This window comes from Seriola dumerili, unplaced genomic scaffold (genome assembly GCF_002260705.1).
Source record: "Seriola dumerili isolate Sdu_G_001 unplaced genomic scaffold, Sdu_1.0 BDQW01000465.1, whole genome shotgun sequence".
Lineage (NCBI taxonomy): Eukaryota > Metazoa > Chordata > Actinopteri > Carangiformes > Carangidae > Seriola > Seriola dumerili.
This window is the reverse complement of record NW_019174720.1, coordinates 153500-173272: the sequence shown is the minus strand read 5'-3', so window position 1 is coordinate 173272 and position 19773 is coordinate 153500. Positions and strand designations below refer to the sequence as shown.

At 39.6% G+C, this 19773-nt stretch overlaps 1 protein-coding gene across 1 annotated transcript in view; it reads left to right on the top strand.

The window, feature by feature from the left end:
* smpd3 (sphingomyelin phosphodiesterase 3) overlaps positions 1–19773 on the top strand; it is a 59199-nt gene that overhangs the window by 15263 nt on the left and 24163 nt on the right. The window lies entirely within an intron of this gene.

Here is a 19773-nt window from a genome sequence, read left to right as displayed (position 1 = left end):
TGCTTTCATTCCCTTAGTCTGTAACATGACTGTTTACTGTCTCCATGGCAACAAGTGGAGACAAGTTTAGTTTTTAACATTAGCTTGGCCTACATATTTGCAATGAACAATAACAGTCATACTATCAAAGACCTTAACCAGGTCCTGTCACTTAATATCTTACAAACGTTAACCTATTGCACGTCACTTGTCGCCAATTATTTGGGAAAACACAGCTCATAGAAGACTGTGTGCTCTTACTTTGAAAAGCGGAAATTGCGTTGTCTGTAGGCTACTAGAGTTTTCAGAAAGTGGCAGAGTGATACAGGTCAATTTTCATTGAGACTGGCGGAAAATTTGTCTCAAAACCAAGTGAGTGTAAAATGCAAATCCACAAGTGTAGAATTGAGATCCACAAATGCTTTTCACTTCACAAAAATTCATTGACAAATGTCTGAAAGTTATTTCACAAATAGTTTTCATTTATTTGTAAATTCATTAAATTTTGTAGTGTGGTAAGACATCATGAAGGCAAAGATTTCAACATCCAGATTCTGATTCTCTTTCTACTGTTAAAAAGTTTGATACATTAGTGTCTGTCTTCTCTGTCTACTATTGCCACAATGTTTCTGTGATGGAGAATCCACAGATTGCAGACAGTACTTACTTATACCCACATCCATTTACATATTTCACATCTGTCATTGGGTTAGGACTATAATGTAACCCAAAGTAATTTCAGAACATTGCCTTGTTTTCATCCAACCAAGAGTCCAAAACCAAAAGATATTCAGTTTAAAGGCAACAGTTCTATATTTGAGAATCAGGAAGCAACACACGTTTGCCATTTAGTGATGATAAATGACCAAAATGATTCATCAACATTACAACTGCATTGAAAACATTGTTAAATTTTGTAACTGTTGACAGTGACACAATGTTTTTTAGATATACCTGAAATAAAAAAGATTCTGTTCAACCACTTTACATCCTAAAATAAAAAAAGTCTGTTTATGTATATAAAATCTGTTACTATAATATATTCATCTATATGTGCTGAACATGGGTTTATTTACAGTAATTCTGAGTTACTAAAATTGATTGATGCCTCTAGGATAGGACTATAATGTAATGTCTGTATGGTAGTGGGACATTTCATGGTATTATTTATTTATTTATCATTATTGAAGTCATCATGTATGCCCGAGAGTTGTTCTAGTTGTTCCACCTGAGAGACATCCTGTCAGTCAGAAGCTGCTGTAAAAGCAGTATGTTATTGAGTCCACTAGGACAGAGCCCATGTAGATGTGACATCATGTGATGTGCAATTTAATGCATTGTGGTGTAGGCATTTCACAGTGGTTCCACTGTATCAGTCCAGGAAGCAGGATGGGTTTATGACATGGCTACCAGTGCACTAATGTGGTCTATATGCAGAGTGATGGGATTTGTACAGGGGCTACCAGCGTACATACTGTGGTGACGAAAAAGCAGTTGTCACAGGCAACGTACAATGAATCAGTTGATGAAATGAGCAGCAGTTGAGTTTGACCTATTGTTTTTGTGTATGTGTGTGAGTGCCTGCATGTGTGTATGCCCCTGTGATGAGTGTTCACAGTCTGTGAGTTCATTAATCAGTCATGTACTGTGACCGTCAGGATGTGAGTTTGGTGCTGATCCAGTTCTTGCCAGAACGGATCTGCTTTATGTGACCTGATGGGTACCCGTATGGTTGTACTGTATGTGTGTGAGCATCTATTTGTTTATGTCTGTGCATGCCCTTACATAAAGCAGATCTGGTAAATACACACTCCATCACAGCTTGCCTGCTGACAGTCTCCTCCTGTCAGCCCTGCTGCCTGCTGGCTGTCGCTGTAGCTTACAAGATGGCCTCACATCCCTTTTTCACTACTTCCTTGTATATGAGGTAGGGGTGGGCGATATGACGATATTAGATCGTGAAGGATTACAACGTGAAGACGATCTTTCAAACTGCAGTGATCGTGGGATCGTCTAGGGCACATTCTATAAATTGCAGTTCTATACTGATGCACCGACGCACCAGACGTATTGACGTCGTCAACCTGACCGACCAATCATAGCGAATTACGGGCAGTGACGCACTTTCCTACCCGCCTCCTTGTTTGTGTGTGTAGCGGTAGCACATGGAGAGCGATGGCTGAAAGCCAAACGGAGTTGGTCACTAAAAAAAATTCCACCTCCATTATATGGAATTGGTTTGGATTTTCCGCAACTGATCAAGCGCAAGCCAATGTAATCTGCAAAGTTTGCACAGAAACCGTTCGCACGTCGGGTGGTAACACAACGAACCAGAATGATGTTGTTGTTTACCTTAAACTTTACGTTGTTTGCACATGCAGGAAAAACTGTGACTATTTGAAATAAAATCTGTTAAGAAAGGTTCTTTGGTCTAAATTGTCTGTTTTTCTTTTTCCAATTTAAGATTGTGATAAAATCGAAATCGTGATTTTATTTTTAAAAAATCGTGATATGATATTTTTGCCATATCGCCCACCCCTAATATGAGGTCACTCCAGGTCCCTCTGACATGCTGGCTGTCAGCCAACTGGCATGCATATTTGTCAATGCAAGCAGCTTATGCTCCCAACTGACACACGGAAACCAGACAGTGTTAAACAATATCATTCTCCTCACTGCCAGGAAACAGTTAAACCCACAAGTCCAGAGTGATTGACACACGTGCCCCCTTTGATGTAAAGTCCTCTTTTGTTGGTCATCATACTAATCAAGGACACATGAAGAATTGGCATGCTTGGCTTTCTAGATGTAAAAATGTCACTCTGTTTACCCATCACACCTTTTGTTTTTCTAGATTTTTTACTGTTGTTGCTCTGACTCCAACAAAACACTAGACTGTGACTCGTATAACAATCAAGCGTTTTGTTTGGATTGATTAGTGAATAAGGCAGAGCTTGCTTGAGCTGCTAGAACAGCATGCGTGTGAATTTTTTGTGATGTTCAGTTTTGAAAGTTGCACAACTTAACCCTTTACCATGATCAAAGACAGACACATTTGAGACCAGAACAAGAATCACTCTTCGTGGTTGTCCCCTTCCTCCACTTTCAGGTTACATCCCTATTTATCCGGAGTCATAGAAAATATGAACCAAAATTTTCGAATCAGTTCAACCTTGAGTCCCATTGAATGATTTGAAGAATTTGAAGAAGTTCTGGAAAGGTGTTACTGAGATATCGTGTCCACGAGAATGGGACGGACGGATGTACGGATGTATGGACAGATGGACGGACAACCTGAAAACAATATGCCTCCAGCTCTAGCTGTCACTGGCGCAGAGGAATAAAAACCAGTATAGGAACAAGACTTAAATTCTGTGTAAAGAAATGCAAAAATATGCATTTGGACTCTTGTCCTAAGATTTATAGAGTTGTGCTTGGTTAGTGGTAGTTGGTGACTCCAAATTGCCAATGTTCTATTACAGGACATGTGTCAGCTGGGATTGCCTCCAACCCTCCTATGACATTCAAGGTAAGCCATATGGCTAATGGATGGATTATTTTAGGGTAATAAAGGGTAAAATTGAAAACGAAAGGATTTCAATACATCAAATGAACTGTATCTAAAGAGATGCATCACAGCTGGTGGTGAAGCAAGGAGGAGTGTTGAGTAGTAATGAGTGAGAATGACCAAAGGTTCATGAAGGGGAAGTGAGGGTTCACAAAAAAGATGCTGCCTTGGAAAGCTGCCAAGACGTCTGGTGGACAGTGAGGGTTGAGGAAAGGACAGCAGGCACATGAAAGTCTGCAGCTGTCTGGGAGACAGGCAGGTTATAGCAAGCAGTCAGGACATACTGTAGTAAGAAATAAACTAAACTCTAAAGGCTCTCAAAGCTCCTTCAATACTGAGTGCAAGTCAAACTCAGAAAAACTTGTCCATGGAGACATTTTCCCAGTCTGTTATTCTTATAATAAATAATAATAAACTCAAACTGGAATTACTAACATTATGAGTCTATTGCCAACCTTCAGTCACTCCAACTATACACCCATACTAATCTTACACATTGCCTGAATGTCATACTGTTCAAATAACATTGGCTACAGCAACATCTAAGCAGAACTTCAACCAACCAATTAGCCCTGTATGTCTGCACAGCTTAAGGCTCTTCAACAAGCAAAGCAAATACCATATCATTATCTTGGTAAATGGCTTATTGGTTTATTGGTTTATGGTTTATTAAGATGTTGGATATATCTCATATTATATTGTTCAGCTTTTCATATTGCTTTATATATACAATATTGAGACTTTGAAAATGTCATCACATTGGAAAAGGAGAGGGAAATTGTCACACTGGTCATCATGAACTTTCTTGTGTGTCGAGATGTTTGAACAAACCAATGTTATTTTTATTCCTCCACACACAGCCAGAGCCAGAGGCATATTGTTTTTGGGTTGTTCATCCGTCCATCCATCCCATTGTGATGGTCACGATATCTTGGTAATGCCTTGACAGAACTTCTTCAAATTTGGTACAAACATTCAATTGGATTTAAGGATGAACTGATTAGATTTTGGGGGTCAAAGGTCAAGGGGCATGGTGATGGATGAACTGGGTTTGTCAGGTTCCATCACGTCTGCTTTTTGATGGTCATTTACAAGGTGGCCACACATACTGTATGTTGTCAGGACAACATAGGTTCAGACATGAAATAACAGAATGCCTGTCGGGTATAAGTTGGGCTAAGTTAATACTCTTTTTGACTCGGCTCAGGGCCAGATAGAAACACGCAACCCTGCCGGCTCCAGTGAATGTGCTAGTCGCACATCTGACTTTCCTGCTGGAGACCATAGTTGGCTTTCCATCATAGACCTACAACTAATGTTCTACTTTTTATTTAACAATACTTTAAGCTTAACCTTTCCATAACCTTAACCACCACTCAATCAAGAAATAGTTTTTCTTTATTCCTTCATTGTACTTTGGGTTACATTTGCGTTAATATATCTAGCAAATGATTTATGGTTACTGTCATAGTTAATTAACTTTTATTCCAAATTAGCCCATAATGCCAAGGTCTAGATCTAGCCATCTTACAGACTGATCTTTTTCAACCAATAGCTTGTTAAGTGCTGTTCTTTTGTAATAATTCAGTCACTATCAAAGCTAACTGAAGGTACACACAAGTTTTCATAATTTCTTCATGGATATATTTACCTGGGGAGCAGGAGCAGGTCAGCAGCATACAATTAAATGATCTCTTGTGGAGAAGTGATGCACTAGAGAGAGAGGGAGAAAGAGAGAGAAAGGGTGAGGGAGGCAGAGATAGAATGTTAATTAAAAAATGTTTCCCTAAAGAGGGAGCCAGCGCTGGCTCCGTAATTAAAGCTATTCTCAATACTCAACATTTATCCCCTCTTATATTAAACTACTAAGTGAAAAGTGCATGGTTGAAGAGTTGTGTGTGTGTGTGTGTCTGTGTGTGTCTGTGCACGAGTGATGCATGACTACAAAACACAACACACGTATTCCCTTCTATCACGATGGCTTATCTCTGTCAGACAATCTACTTACACCAAAATGCTTTTGTCTTTTTGATAGTAAAATGTTAGTACAGTTTTTGAGGGGGGGGGTTCCGAGTTAAGAGGCCCATTGCTGCTCACTTCTGTAATTACAGGAGTATATACAGCATATGATATACCAGAGCTACAGATTTGAGACTTAAATCACTGGAATTGACAGACTTTGTATGGACATGTCTCAATTAATTAAAACATAGATTTGTCTCGACTGACCTAAGTCTTTGGTCTTAAATTAGTCTTTATTGACACAGTTGACTTCAGATTTGACTGAAATCTGTCTTAATTGATTTGAGACTTGTCTTGGACTTGTGACTTGGCTTGAACTGGGCTGACCTGAGAAATTATCTGAATTTGTGTCATCTAAGTCAAGATTTGACTCATTGTCTCAGTTGACTTGAGACTGGACTTGAACTCTCAGAATTTGAACTGGGCCAAGTGACTCACAGCTTTGTGCTATACAGTGTATAATGGGTGTGACATTTGAGAAATGTATTGGACAGGAATGTTCAAGTTAAGTAAGAAATTGTCTGATGCAGTCACCTACAGGTACGATCATAAGCACCACATAGGATTTACAGCAGCAAAACACCCTTGACTACACAACATTCCCTAAAGATAAGACTGCTACTGCTTACAGTGAAAAGACTTTAATATAACCTGAAAAGCTCAGCTCATCTGTCACTCTGCTGCTTTCTGACGCCTGTCTGTCATCATGATCATTTGGATGCTTGATTTCCAACTGAAGTGATCAAACACATGTGAGTGATGCAAGGTGAAATCTAGGCTCGCCCCTCATCTGATGGTAAAGTGAAGGTAATTACTTATAGCACCGTTGTAGGTTTCATAATCAGGCTTTTATGACTCAGCTTGGTTTGGTTGGCTTACAGTTTGAAATCGACTCACAACAAGAAGGTTCTGGGTTTTACCCTGCCGGTCGGCCGGGCCTTTCTTTGTGGAGAATGCATGTTCTTCTTGTGTGTGTGTGGGTTCTATCCAGCTTCCTCCCACAGTCCAAAGACATGCAGATTAATTGGTGACTAAATTGCCCATAGTTGTGAATGTGAGCTGTTGGTATTGATCATGAATAAATTAATTACAATTGGTATATTAGTACTAAATGGAATAGTTCAAAGCTTCAGAAAATAGTGTATTTGGTTTTTTTTTCTCCAAGAGTTAGATAATAAGATCACTCTCATGTCTGCATGCTAAATATGAAGCTTTAGCCAGGAGGTGAATGGCTCAGCTTTGCATTAACAATGGAAACAGGGGGAAATAGATAGCCTGGCTCTCTCCAATGGTGAAGAAAAGTCTACCAGCATCACTAAAGCTCACCAGTTAACCCATCTCTGGTTTGTTTAATCCATGCAAGAAACAAAGTTTGAATGTGTCAAGCTATCGTTTTACAGGGGCATATGTGCTGGAGTATTTCCTGGCTAGGTGCAATGACTTCCTGATCCCCCGTTAAACCACAACCTGTTTTTTTCACACTTCAGTTTTTATACAGATTTAAAAAAAAACAACATATACTACATTCATTAGTCAACTTTCAAGGCTTACTTTCCAGCTGTTTCTACCTGTTTCCAGTCTTTATACTGAGCTAAGATAACCCAGCCCTCTCCTGGCTGAAACTTCAGTTTGCCTCCACAAATTTTATGGGACAGAGCCAACGGTTTCCCAGCAGTCCTGCTAAACTAAGTTAACCATCTCCTGGCCCTACCTGAACATGAGTGGTAACTGTTTTCTCATTTAACTGCTGACAAGAATGCAATGAGTATATCTCCCAAAATGTCAAACTACTCCTTTCAATATGGATTACTAAAGGTGTGATACTTATATGCATTGAAATATGGAAAACAGAGGATACGCTAAGGTTTCTGGTGCCTGGGTCAGCTCAACCCAGTCTTCTAGAAATCCCATTCAACATAATCAACCAAACATAATCCAGTGACAATTACATTTCCTTCAAAATGTACGCTCACAAACAGTTTATTAGGAACACCTGCTTATTCATGCAATAATCGAGTCAGCCAATCATGTAGCAGCAGTGTATCGCATAAAATCTTGCAGATCCAAGTGAGGAGCTTCAGTTAATGTTCGCATCAAACATCAGAAAGAGGAAAAATGACTTTGACTGTGACATGATTGTTGGTGTCAGACATTGGTAAACTACTCACAGTCTCTAGAGTTTTTACTCAGAATGGAGCCAAAAAAAACATCCAGTGAGCAAAAGCTCAGTAAATGGACTACAACAACAAAAGACCATGTCAGGTTCCACTTCCTGTCACCAAGACCAGAAACCTGAGGCTGCACTGGACACAGATTCACTAACACTGGACAGCTGAAAACCTGGTCTGATGGGTCTGGATTTGTGCTGAGGCAGCAGATGGTCGGGTCAGAGTCTGAATCCATGGACCAACCTGCCTTGTGTCAACAATCCAGGCTGGTGGTGGTGGTGTGATGGTGTGGGGAATATTTTCTTTTTAATACTATCAATCATGGTCTGAATGTCTCAGTCTATCTGAGTATTGTTGCTGACCATGTTCATCCTTCATGGCCCCAGTTCACCATCTTCTAATGGCTCCTTCTAGCAGGATCATGCTCCATGTCACAAACTGCTTTCATCAACATGACAGTGAGTTGAGATGTGGTAGAACAGGAGATTGGCAGCATGAATGAAATGTTGTGATGCATCATGTCAACTTGGAGCAGAGTCTCAGAGGAAAGTTTCAACATCTGGTGGATCTATGAAGAACTGAGGAACTCCTCAGTGTTAGTGTACTGTTCCTAATAAAGTAATCACTGAGTTTAAATGTAATTCATAAATTGATCAGGTGTTATCAGCAAACCAATATAATCTCTCATTGACTCTTATCTTATGCAACATTATTAGAGAGTTAACAAAATTGGATGAGTTTTTTCTGCCCATTCTCACAAAACGCTCATTCCATTAAGAATAATTGACTTAGTGCCTCAAATCTAAGGAGGGAAATTTATGGCCTTTGCTGCGAGGTGTATTTACTGTACCTCAGTCTACAATTTGAGCTTTGTGTTTGGCATTGGAATCAGGCTAATTAGAGTAATGCTTTATTGTGGCTTTTAGGATTTTTCATTAGGAGCTCTGCACAGATACTAAGCCAAAACAGCCATCCCATTATTGGCAATTTGTCATTTGTCTAAATGAAAGTCCTCTCCTCAGTGGGCTGCTTTAACACTGTGGCTAATTCACCAGAGAGCTAAATATTTATTTCTTCATTATAGTAGACATGAATTGATTCATTTGACTGCATAGTGATCAAATAGGTTAAACCAGTGGGATTTTTCCATGGGGTGGCAAAAGAGTGGCATGTCAGGGCAGTATGTGTGGGTCCCCATATGAAAATACAATCCTACTTCTATATATAAACAAAAGACCCACATATTTTTCCAATATTTATTCTTATGTTATATTGATAGACATTACCCAGACTTTCTTAATGATGGACAACAGACCAGCATTCATACAAAAAACTGTACAGCTCTTACTGGTTCTGCACTACTGTAGCGTTCACACCATATTTAAGAATTTATTCTCGTTGAAATGGGGCACCAGTCCTCTGGGAGGACAACAATGAATTACTTCATTGCCAAATTTATCAATCTCATATCGGAAGCCATGACTTCTCGATTCAATGGATCTCCAGTCTCTACGTCAAAAGAATACAACAGGACAACAACTGGATATAAATAAAGGAGTTTATTAACTAAACTACTATCTACAGAGTAAATGCAAGGTGTAATAATCATAAAGATGAAAATAATAAGGAAATGAGCAGTGTGATGAGGTGGCAATGGTGGGAGAGAATATGTTATGGCTATACACTATGGCTGTACAGCTAATGATGCTACATCTACGAATTAGGTTTGATGATTAAATATTGCTATATTTCGACATCAACCCAGTCATGAACGCAGTGTTAAGACCGGCCTACTGTGAGTTGCGCTGTAGCTGAAGACCCTCGGCTGGAAGCCAGGTAGCTGTGGTTGCCATGGTAACCCCGGAGACATGGGATCTAGGTGGATTCTCCTGGAGGCTGTGTCCCGTTATCACGATGACGGATTCTGCCAGTGTTTCAGCGATTCAGCTCTGGTGGAGTTTGCCAGGAGACTTTCTGTCTCGGGCACTCTTGATTTCTGGTCGGCTTCTCTGCAGGCGGTTGTGCAGAGGTGTTATCTGCCGGCGTTTCTTGTGGGTTGATGTGAAATAAACTCTAATGCTCTTCACTTTGCCTGAATAACTTTAGAGGAGACTGGCGTTGACCAGATGACTGTCTTCAAAAAGGAAAACTTGATGATGATTTAAAAGTTAAAAAATTACTCTGAGGCACTTCTGTTGCTTTGGTTCAGTTGGTCTTGACTTGGCTTATAAAAATAAAAGATCGTGCATGTAGACAAAAATGATGTTACTTGGAGCTTGTGGCAAAGAAAAATAAAAGACGCGAAAAGTGCAAAAATGACTAAGAGCCATGAGTTTGTGGCTAGCAGCTTAGAGCTAAGAGTTTACATGGCTACAGAGCCGGGCTTTGAGCCGAGACTCTGAGCTTTTGAGCAAAGTTCTCAGTTTCTGCATTGTTTTCTAGCTTCAGCTCTAGCTTTTGGCTTCGTTTCTCGCATCTTCCTTCTTCTTAGCATCTCGCCGAGTTTCTAACTTTTTTGCCTTTCTAACATTTCTGACTTCTAACCTTTCTGGCTTTTCTGACTTTGTGTGAATTGTTCACGATTGTTTTATCCCTGGGGGGCTGGCACATGTTTCAGGGGCGTCACCTGTCTTCTCTTGTGTTTCCACTTGGAGAAAAGAGTAATTTTCCACTGAACTTTTGAATAATTTAATTCTAGAGTTTACTTATAAACTCGCACATCCGTGTTCCACCATGACCACAAAACATTAAATGTAACTAGAAAATTCCAGGGAAATTTTGAGTGTCACGGGGGCTACTGCCAGGATGAGTACATGATTTATTTCCAGTGTTCAAAAGCCACCCTGATCATATTCTGGTTTTGAGAAATGTCTTGATATAAAAGACTCTGATAGAAAACAATGTCACATCCCTCCATCATGTATTATGTGGGAAATATCTCATATTCTGTGTTGTTTTTTTTAATAAAACAAGAGGCAACATGTCTTCAAACTGGCATTTAAAGGGTTAAAAGCCTGAAAACTAATAAACATTTGGTAGGTTTGAGCAGAAGCTGAAGTCGCGTTTAAGAGATGTATGCAAAAAAAAAGCCAGAAAAAAATAATGAGATATATGATGATTTTATAGCATTTTCTTTTGTGGTCCTTTTTTGGACGCGAGGAACCCCAAGAGGTACAAAATGTGTATCCAGTGATTAATAGACCATGTAACAAGAATCTGACATTAGATTTTAAAAATATGTCAAAAAAAGACACTTTCTTGCAGAAATCCACATATCCTTCAGCTGTAACACAGCCAAAGAATCAGCCAAATATCAAAAAAGAAAAGTTGAAGAAAATGTCCAAAAAAGGACAGAGGGACCCCTGAAGGTTAATAAATCCACATGTAGAGAAACCTGTCTAATTTTAAATTACCACTATTATGTTTTTTTCATAGCTAGATTTAACATTACTGTGGGAGGAGAGCACAGCGCGACTAAGTGCAATGACAGCGAGAGAGGCTAGTAGCTCTCCTCTCCTCTGTCTCAGCAGAACCGTTCACAACTTCATCACTCTTTTAACAAAAACAAAAAGAAAAGCAACAAAGGACAGTCAAATGGAACTTACATATTTAAGACTCCTAACCTAAATGTAATTTAAGACCTAACATGCAGGCCAATGTTAAAGCTAGCGGAGCTTGGAGAGTTGGTTATCTGGTTGCTAGAGCAACGCACACACGCACACAGGTCAGAGAGCCGCCGTTGCCATAGCAATGTGCAAATATCTGCCCAGAATTTGGTCTTCTACATGTCTTAAAACAATTGCAAATTATGAGAAAACCGTTAACTTCTTCTTCAAAAACCAAAACACACCGTGACAGACACTGAAGCCAGAAGTTTCTTACAGTCCTATTTTATTCAGATATTCCTTAAAATGAGTGAGTAAGCTCAGTGCGAAGAACAGAGTGAGATTCTTCTTGAAAAAGAAAGCACGATTCATTAGTTCATATGAGAGTGAGACATGGTATTGCTGCCGGACTCTGCACCCCCGTTTACGTTTAAATTTTGTGCAGGACCCTGCCTGTCAAAGTTACATTTTTATGAATCCCAACAATTACTTGTCTACATTTTGCAGAAAAATAAATTTCTGTCTCCTTTTTTTTAGGTGTTGGCCGTGAGCATCGAGTTAAAATAATAGAAAATTAAAGGTATTTTATACTGCTAAACACGGCGATCACTCCGTAGCCAACTGACCATGTCACTCTAACTTTGACAAAAAAGTGATTTCGCACTCCTCCTTTGATGCTCCATTAGTTTGAAAAGTTAAGCTTAAGTTTAGGTTTAAAGTAAATAGCTCTATAAATGTGGATTACACAGCAGTTCTTTGACTGTAATAATAATAATATGGACATTCTGGATGTCATGTAGTGTTTGTTACCTCGTGTGAAGGATGCTGACAGTATGTTCACATGAAGGACATTGTCTTAAAATCTACATGTTACATTTCAAACATTCTAAGGGATAGAGGTTTGGGATTAAACTATTGCATAGGAACATCTCATGAGTTACAGAACAGCTAGATATTTAATTAGTGTCTCGGGTGCTCAGCTCCGAGTCACTCCTCTACAGCTAGAATAGCTGAGAGGAGTGCCTGCTATAGACTATTAGCTTTGGGAAATGTTTATATTGTTGTTTGATCAATTAACCACTTGTATCATGATTAATTCCAGGTTTGAAGGATGTAATATGAAATCAACACTCCTATTACTCCTCTCTACAGCTAGAATAGCTGGGGGCTTATTAGCTCAGCTATTCGAGCTGTAGAGGAGTGCCTCGGAGCTGAGCACCCGTGGCACTAACTATTATTAATATTCCTTCGGGCTTATTATTATTCTTCCGCCAAATTTTGGCACGTAACTCGTCCTGCAGCTTTGAGAAAACCCCGGTAATATATACATCAAAACGTGCGTCTTGATCCCGAAAGAGGTGCTATGACTTTTGGTGTTAAAATTCCAATTTTTCCCAAAGTTATTTATGATTTTAAAAAATATGTCAAAAAAGACACTTTCTTGGCAGAAATCCATACCTTCAGCTGTAACACAGCCAAATGATCAAAAAGAAAAGCTGAAGAAAATGTCCAAAAAAGGACAGAGGGACCCCTGAGGTTAATAAATCCAATGAACCGCTATTAAATTACCACTATTATGTTTTTTTCATTGCTAATTTAACTTACTGGGGAGGAGAGCAACGCGACTAGAAGTGACAGTGAGAGAGGGGCTAGTAGCTGTCTCCTCTCCTCTGTCATCGAGCGGAGACCGTCACAACTTCATTCACTCATTTAACAAAAACAAAAAGAAAAGCAACAAAGAAGCAGTAAATGGACTTACATATTTAAGACCTAAACTAAATGTAATTTTAAGACCTAACATGCGGCTAATGTTAAAGCTAGCGGAGCTTGGAGAGTTGGTTATCTGGTTGCTAGGCACGCACACACGCACACAGGTCAGGAGCTGCCGTTCGCTATGGCAATGGTGAATTCTGCCCAGAATTTGGCTTCTACATGGCTTTAAAACAATGCAAATTATGAGAAAAACCGTTACTTCTTTTAAAAACCAAAAACACCGTGACAAGACACTGAAGCCAGAAGTTTCTTACAGTCTCCTATTTTTATTCAGATTATTCCTTAAAATGAGTGAGTAAGCTCAGTGCGAAGACAGAGTGAGATTCTTTGTTGAAAAAGAAAGACGATTACATTAGGTGTCAATGAGAGGAGACAGGTTATTGCTTGCCGGACTCGGCACCCCCGTTTAAATTTTGATGCAGGACCCTGCCTGTCAAAGTTTACATTTTATGAATCCCAACAATTATGTCTACATTTTGAGAAAAGAATTATTATTTTTTTTTTTGCATACATCTCTTAAACCACTCTCATTTCTGCTCAAACCTACCAAATGTTTATTAGTTTTCAGGCTTTTAACCCTTTAAATGCCAGTTTGAAGACATGTTGCTCTTGTTTTATTAAAAAAAACAACACAGAATATGAGATATTTCTCCACATAATACATGGGATGGAGGGATGTGACATTGTTTTCTATCAGAGTCTTTTATATCAAGACATTTCTCAAAACCAGAATATGATCAGGTGGCTTTTGAAACACTGGAAATAAATCATGTTACTCATCTGGCAGTAGCCCCCGTGACACTCAAAATTTCCCTGGAATTTTCTAGTTACATTTAATGTTTTGTGGTCATTGGTGGAAACACGGATGTGCGAGTTTATAAGTAAACTCTAGAATTAAATTATTCAAAGTTCAGTGGAAATTACTCTTTTCTCTCAATGTGGAAACACCAAGAGAAGACACGGTTGACGCCCCTGAAAACCATGCTGCCACCCCCGCCAGGAGTAAAACAATCCGTGAACAATTCAGCACAAAGTCAAGAAAAGCCAGAAAGCGTTAGAAGTCAGAAATGTTAGAAATGCAAACAAAGTTAAAACCTCGGCGAGATGCTAAGAAGAAGGAAGATGCGAGAAACGAAGCCAAAAACTAGAGCTGAAGCTAAGAAAACCAATGCAGAAACTGAGAACTTTGCTCAAAAGCTCAGAGTCTCGGCTTCAAAGCCCGCTCTGTAGCACATGTAAAACTCTTAGCTCTAAGCTGCTAGCCACAAACTCATGGCTCTGAGTCATTTTTTGCACTTTTCGCGTCTTTTATTTTTCTTTGCCACAAGCTCCAAGTAACATCATTTTTGTCTACATGCACGATTCTTTTATTTTATAAGCCAAGTCAAGACCAACTGAACCAAAGCAACAGAAGTGCCTCAGAGTAATTGTTTTACTTTTAAATCATCATCAAGTTTTCCTTTTTGTAAGACAGTCATCTGGTCCACGCCAGTCTTCCTCTAAAGTTATTCAGGCAAAGTGAAGAGCCATTAGAGTTTATTTCCACATCAACCCACAAGAGACGCGGCAGATAAACACCTCTGCACAACCGCCTGCAGAGAAGCCGACCAGAAATCAAGAGTGCCCGAGACCAGAAAGTCTCCTGGCAAAACTCCACCAGAGCTGAATCGCTGAAACCACTGCGGCAGAATCCATCATCGTGATAACTCGGACACAGCCTCCAGGAGAATCCACCTACGATTTCCCATGTCTCCGGGGTTACCATGGCAACACCACAAGCTACCTGGCTTCCAGCGAGGGTCTTCACGCTACAGCGCAACTCACAGGTAGGCCGGTTTAACACTGGCGTCTCATGGCTGGGTTGATGTCGAAATATAGCAATATATTAATTCATCAAACCTTAATTCGTAGATGTAGCATCATTAGCTGTACAGCCATAGGTGTATAGCCATAAACTATTCTCTCCCACCATTGCCCAACTCATCACACTGCTCATTTCCATATATTTTCATCTTTATGATTATTACACCCTTGCATTTTACTCTGTAGATAGTAGTTTAGTTAATAAACTCCCTTTATTTTACATCCAGTTGTTGTCCTGTTGTATTCTTTTGACGTAGAGACTGGAGATCCATTGAATCGAGAAGTCATGGCTTCCGATATGAGATTGATTAAATCGCAATGAAGTTAAATTCAATTGTTGTCTCCCAGAGGGATGGGTGCCCCATTTCAACGAGAATAAATTCTTAAATATGTGTGAACGCTACAGTAGTGCAGAAACCGCAGTGAAACAGCAGTACTGTACAGTTTTTTGTATGAATGCTGGTCTGTTTCGCTCCATCATTAAAATTTAAAGTCTTGGGTCAATGTCTATCAATATAACACTAAGAATAATATTGGAAAATATGTGGGTCTTCTTGTTTATATATAGAAGTAGGATTGTATTTTCATATGGGGACCCACCCATACATACTGCCCTGACATGCACTCTTTTGCCACCCATGGAAAAATCCCACTGGTTTAAACCTATTTGATCACTATTTGCAGTCAAATGAATCAATTCAGTCTACTATAATGAAGAAATAAATATTTAGCCTGCTCTGTGAATTAGCCACAGTGTTAAAGCAAGCCTACTGAGGAGAGGAGCTTTCATTTAGACAAATGACAAATTGCCAATAATGGCATGGCTGTTTTGGCTTAGTATCGGTGCAGAGCTCCTAAATTGAAAAATCCTAAAAAGCCACAATAAAGGCATACCTAATTTAGCCTGATTCCAATGCCAAACACAAGCGTCAAATTTTAGACTCTGAGGCATACAGAATAAATACACCTCGCAGCAAGGCCATAAATTCTCCTCCTTAGATTTTGAGGCACTAAGTCAATTATTCTTAATGGAATGAGCGTTTTGTTGAGAATGGGCAGAAACAAAACTCATCCAATTTTGTTCAAACTCTCTAATAATGTTTGCATAAATAAGAGTCAATGGAGAGATTTATATTGGTTTGCTGATACACCTGATCCAATTATGAATTCATTAAAAACTACAGTGTATACTTTATTAGGAACAGTACACTAACACTGAGGAGTCCTCAGTTCTTCATAGATCCACAGATGTTGAAGCTTTTCCTCTGAAGACTCTGCTCCAAGTTGACATTGATGCATCACAACATTTCATTCATGCTTGCCAATCTCCTTCTACCACATTCTCAACTCACTGTCATGTTGATGAAAGCAGTTTGTGACATGGAGCATGATCCTGCTGGAAGGAGCATTAGAAGATGGTGAACTGGGGCATGAAGTATGACATTGGTCAGTCAACAAACTCAGATAGACTGAGACATTTCAGAACCCAATGAATTGAATACTAGTATTGTAAAAAAGAAAATATTCCCCACACCATCCAACCACCCCACCACCAGCCCGGATTGTTGTGACACAAGGCAGGTTGGTCCGATGGATTCAGACTCTACCCGACCATCTGCTTGCTCAGCACAAAGTTCCAGACCCCACAGACAGGTGTTCAGCTTCCAGTGTTAGTGAATTCTGTTGTCCAGTGCAAGCCTCAGTTTCTGGTTCTTGGTGACAGGAAGTTGAACCTGACATGTCTCTTTTGTGTTGTAGTCATTTACTGAGCTTTTGCTCACTGATTGTTTTTTTGGCTCCGATTCTGAGTATGAAAAACTCTAAGAGGATGTGAGTATTTTACCAATGTCTTGGACACCAACGAATCATGTCACATGTCAAAGTTCATTTTTTCCTCTTTCTATGTTTGATGCGAACATTACTGAAAGCTCCTCACTTGGATCTGCAAGATTTTTATTGCGATACAGCTGCTGCTACATTGATTAGGTGAACTCGGATTTATTTGGGCAATTTTGAATAAAGCCAAGGTGTTCCTAATAAACTGTTTGTGAGCGTTACATTTTGAAGGAAATGTAATTGTCACTGGATTATGTTTGGTTGATTATGTTGAATGGATTTCTAGAAGGACTGGTTGAAGCTGACCCCAGGCACCAGAAACCTTACGTATCCTGTGTTGTGCCAGATTTCAATGCATATAAGTATCACACCTTTAGTAATCCATTATTGAAAGGAGTTAGTTTGATCATTTTGGAGGATATTACTCATGCATTCTTGTCAGCGAGTTAAGATGAGAAAACAGGTTACCACTCATGTTCAGGTAGCAGGAGAATGTTAACTTAGTTTAGCAGGATGCTGGGAAACTCGTTGGCTAACGCATGTTCCCGCTAAAATTTGTGGAGGCAAAACTGAAGTTTTTCAGCCAGGGAGGCAGGCTGGTGTTAATCGTTAGCTCCAGTTAAAGACTGGAAACAAGGTCAGAACACTAGCTGAGAAAGTAATCGCCTTGTAAAGTTGGACTAATGAATTAGTATACTTGTTGTTCTTTTTTTAAATCTGATTATGAACAAACTTGAAGTGTGAACAAAAAACAGTTGTTGTTGGTTTAGACGGAGGGATCAGGAAGTCATTGCACCTAGCCAGGAAACTTCCACCCTCCCCAGCACATGGCATATCCCCTGTAATAAGATAGCTTGCACATTCAAAACCTTTAGTTTCTTGCAGGATTAAACAAAACCAGAGATGGTTAACTTGGTGAGCTTTAGTGATGCTGGTAGACTTTTCTTTCACCATTGGTGAGAGAGCCGGCTATCTATTTCCCCCGTTTCCATTGGTTAATGTGCAAGCTGAGCCATTCACCATCTAGGCGTTAAAGGTCTTCATATTAGCATGCAGACATGAGAGTGATCTTATTATCTAAACTCTTGGAGAAAAAAAAAACCAAAAATACACTATTTTCTGAAGCTTTGAACTATTCCATTTCAGTACTTAATATGTACCATTGGTAATTAATTTATTCATGATCACAATACCAAAACAGCTCACATTTCACAAACTATGGGCAATTTAGTCACCAATTAATCTGCATGTCTTGGACTGTGGAGGAAGCTGGATAGGAACCCACACACAACACAAAAGAAAATGGCATCTCACAAAGACAAAGGCCACCGGGGCGACCGGCAGCGTAAAACCCAGAAACCTTCTGTTGTGAGTCGATTTCAACCTGTAAGCCAACCAAACCAAGCTGAGTCAAAAAGCTGATTATGAAAACCATAATACGTGCTATAAGTTAATTACCTCACTTTACCATTCAGATGAGGGGCGAGCTAGGATTTCACCTTGCATCACTCACATGTGTTTGATCACTTCATTGGAAATACAAGCATCCAAATGATCATGATGACAGACAGGCGTCAGAAAGCAAGCAGAGTGCAGATGACACTGCAGCTTTTTCAGGTTATATTAAGTCTTTTCACTGTAAGCGAGTTACGCGAGGTCTTCTTTAGTTGAAGTTGTGTATTCAAGGGTGTCTTTGCTTCTGCTGTAAATCCTATGGTGTGCTATGATCGGTACCTGTAGGTGACTGACTTCGCAGAACATATTCGTTACTTAAACTTGAAACTCCTATTCCTGTGTCCTATATACCATTCTCTCAAATGTCATCACCCTTATTATACACTGATTATAGCACAAAGCTTGTGAGTCACTGTCGCAGGATCTACAAACATTTTCTTGAGAGTTCACAGTCCCAGTCTCAAGCCCCTGCAAATCTGAGACAATGAAGGTCAAATCTTGACTTAGATGACCACAATTCAGATAATTTCTCAGTCAGCCCAGTTTCAAGCAAGCAGGTCACAAGTCCAAGACAAGTCTCAAATCAATTAAGACAGATTGCAGTCAAATCTTGAGTCAACTGTGTCAATTAAGACTAATTTAAGCCAAGATCTAGGTCAGTCGGAGACAAATCTATTGTTTTAATTAATTGAGACACTTGTCATACAAAGCTCTGTCCAAATTCCAGTGATTTTAAGTCTCAAATCTGTAGCTCGTGGTTATATCATTGCTGTATATTACTCCTGTAATTACAAGAATGAAGCACAATGGCCTCCTTAGACTCCGGCCCAACACCCCCTCCAAAAACTGTACTAACATCATTACTATCAAAAAAGACGGAGAAAGGCGATTTTGTGTGTAGAGTAGATGTGCGTGACGAGAGAGAGACGCGATCGTGAATACGAGAGGGATACGTGGTACTTGTTGTGTTTTTGTAGTCATCGCATTCATCACGGTGCACGAGAGCACACACAGACACACACACACACACAACTCTTGGCAAACCATGCAGCTTTTCACTTGTAGTTCTAATATAAAGGGATAAATGTGAGTTATTGAGAATTAGCTTTAATTACGGAGCCCAGCGCTGGCTCCCTCTTTAGGGAAACCACTTTTTTAATTTAACATTTCTATCTCTGCCTTCCCTCACCCTTATCTCTCTCTTTCTCCCTCTCTCTCTGAAGTGACATTCCAGCTTCTCCACAGAGATCATTTAATTGTATGCCTCGACTTGACCTCGCTCCTGCTCCCCAGTGAAATATATCCATGAAGAAGAAATTTATGAAAACTTGTTGTACCTTCAGTTAGCTTTGATGTGGGACTGAATACTATTACAAAAGAATCAGCACTTAACAGCGTATTGGTTTGAATAGACTCTCAGTCTCTAATGGCTAGATCTAGACCTTGGCATTATGGTTAATTTGGAAAAAAGTTAATTAACTCATGACAGTAACATCTCTTGTCT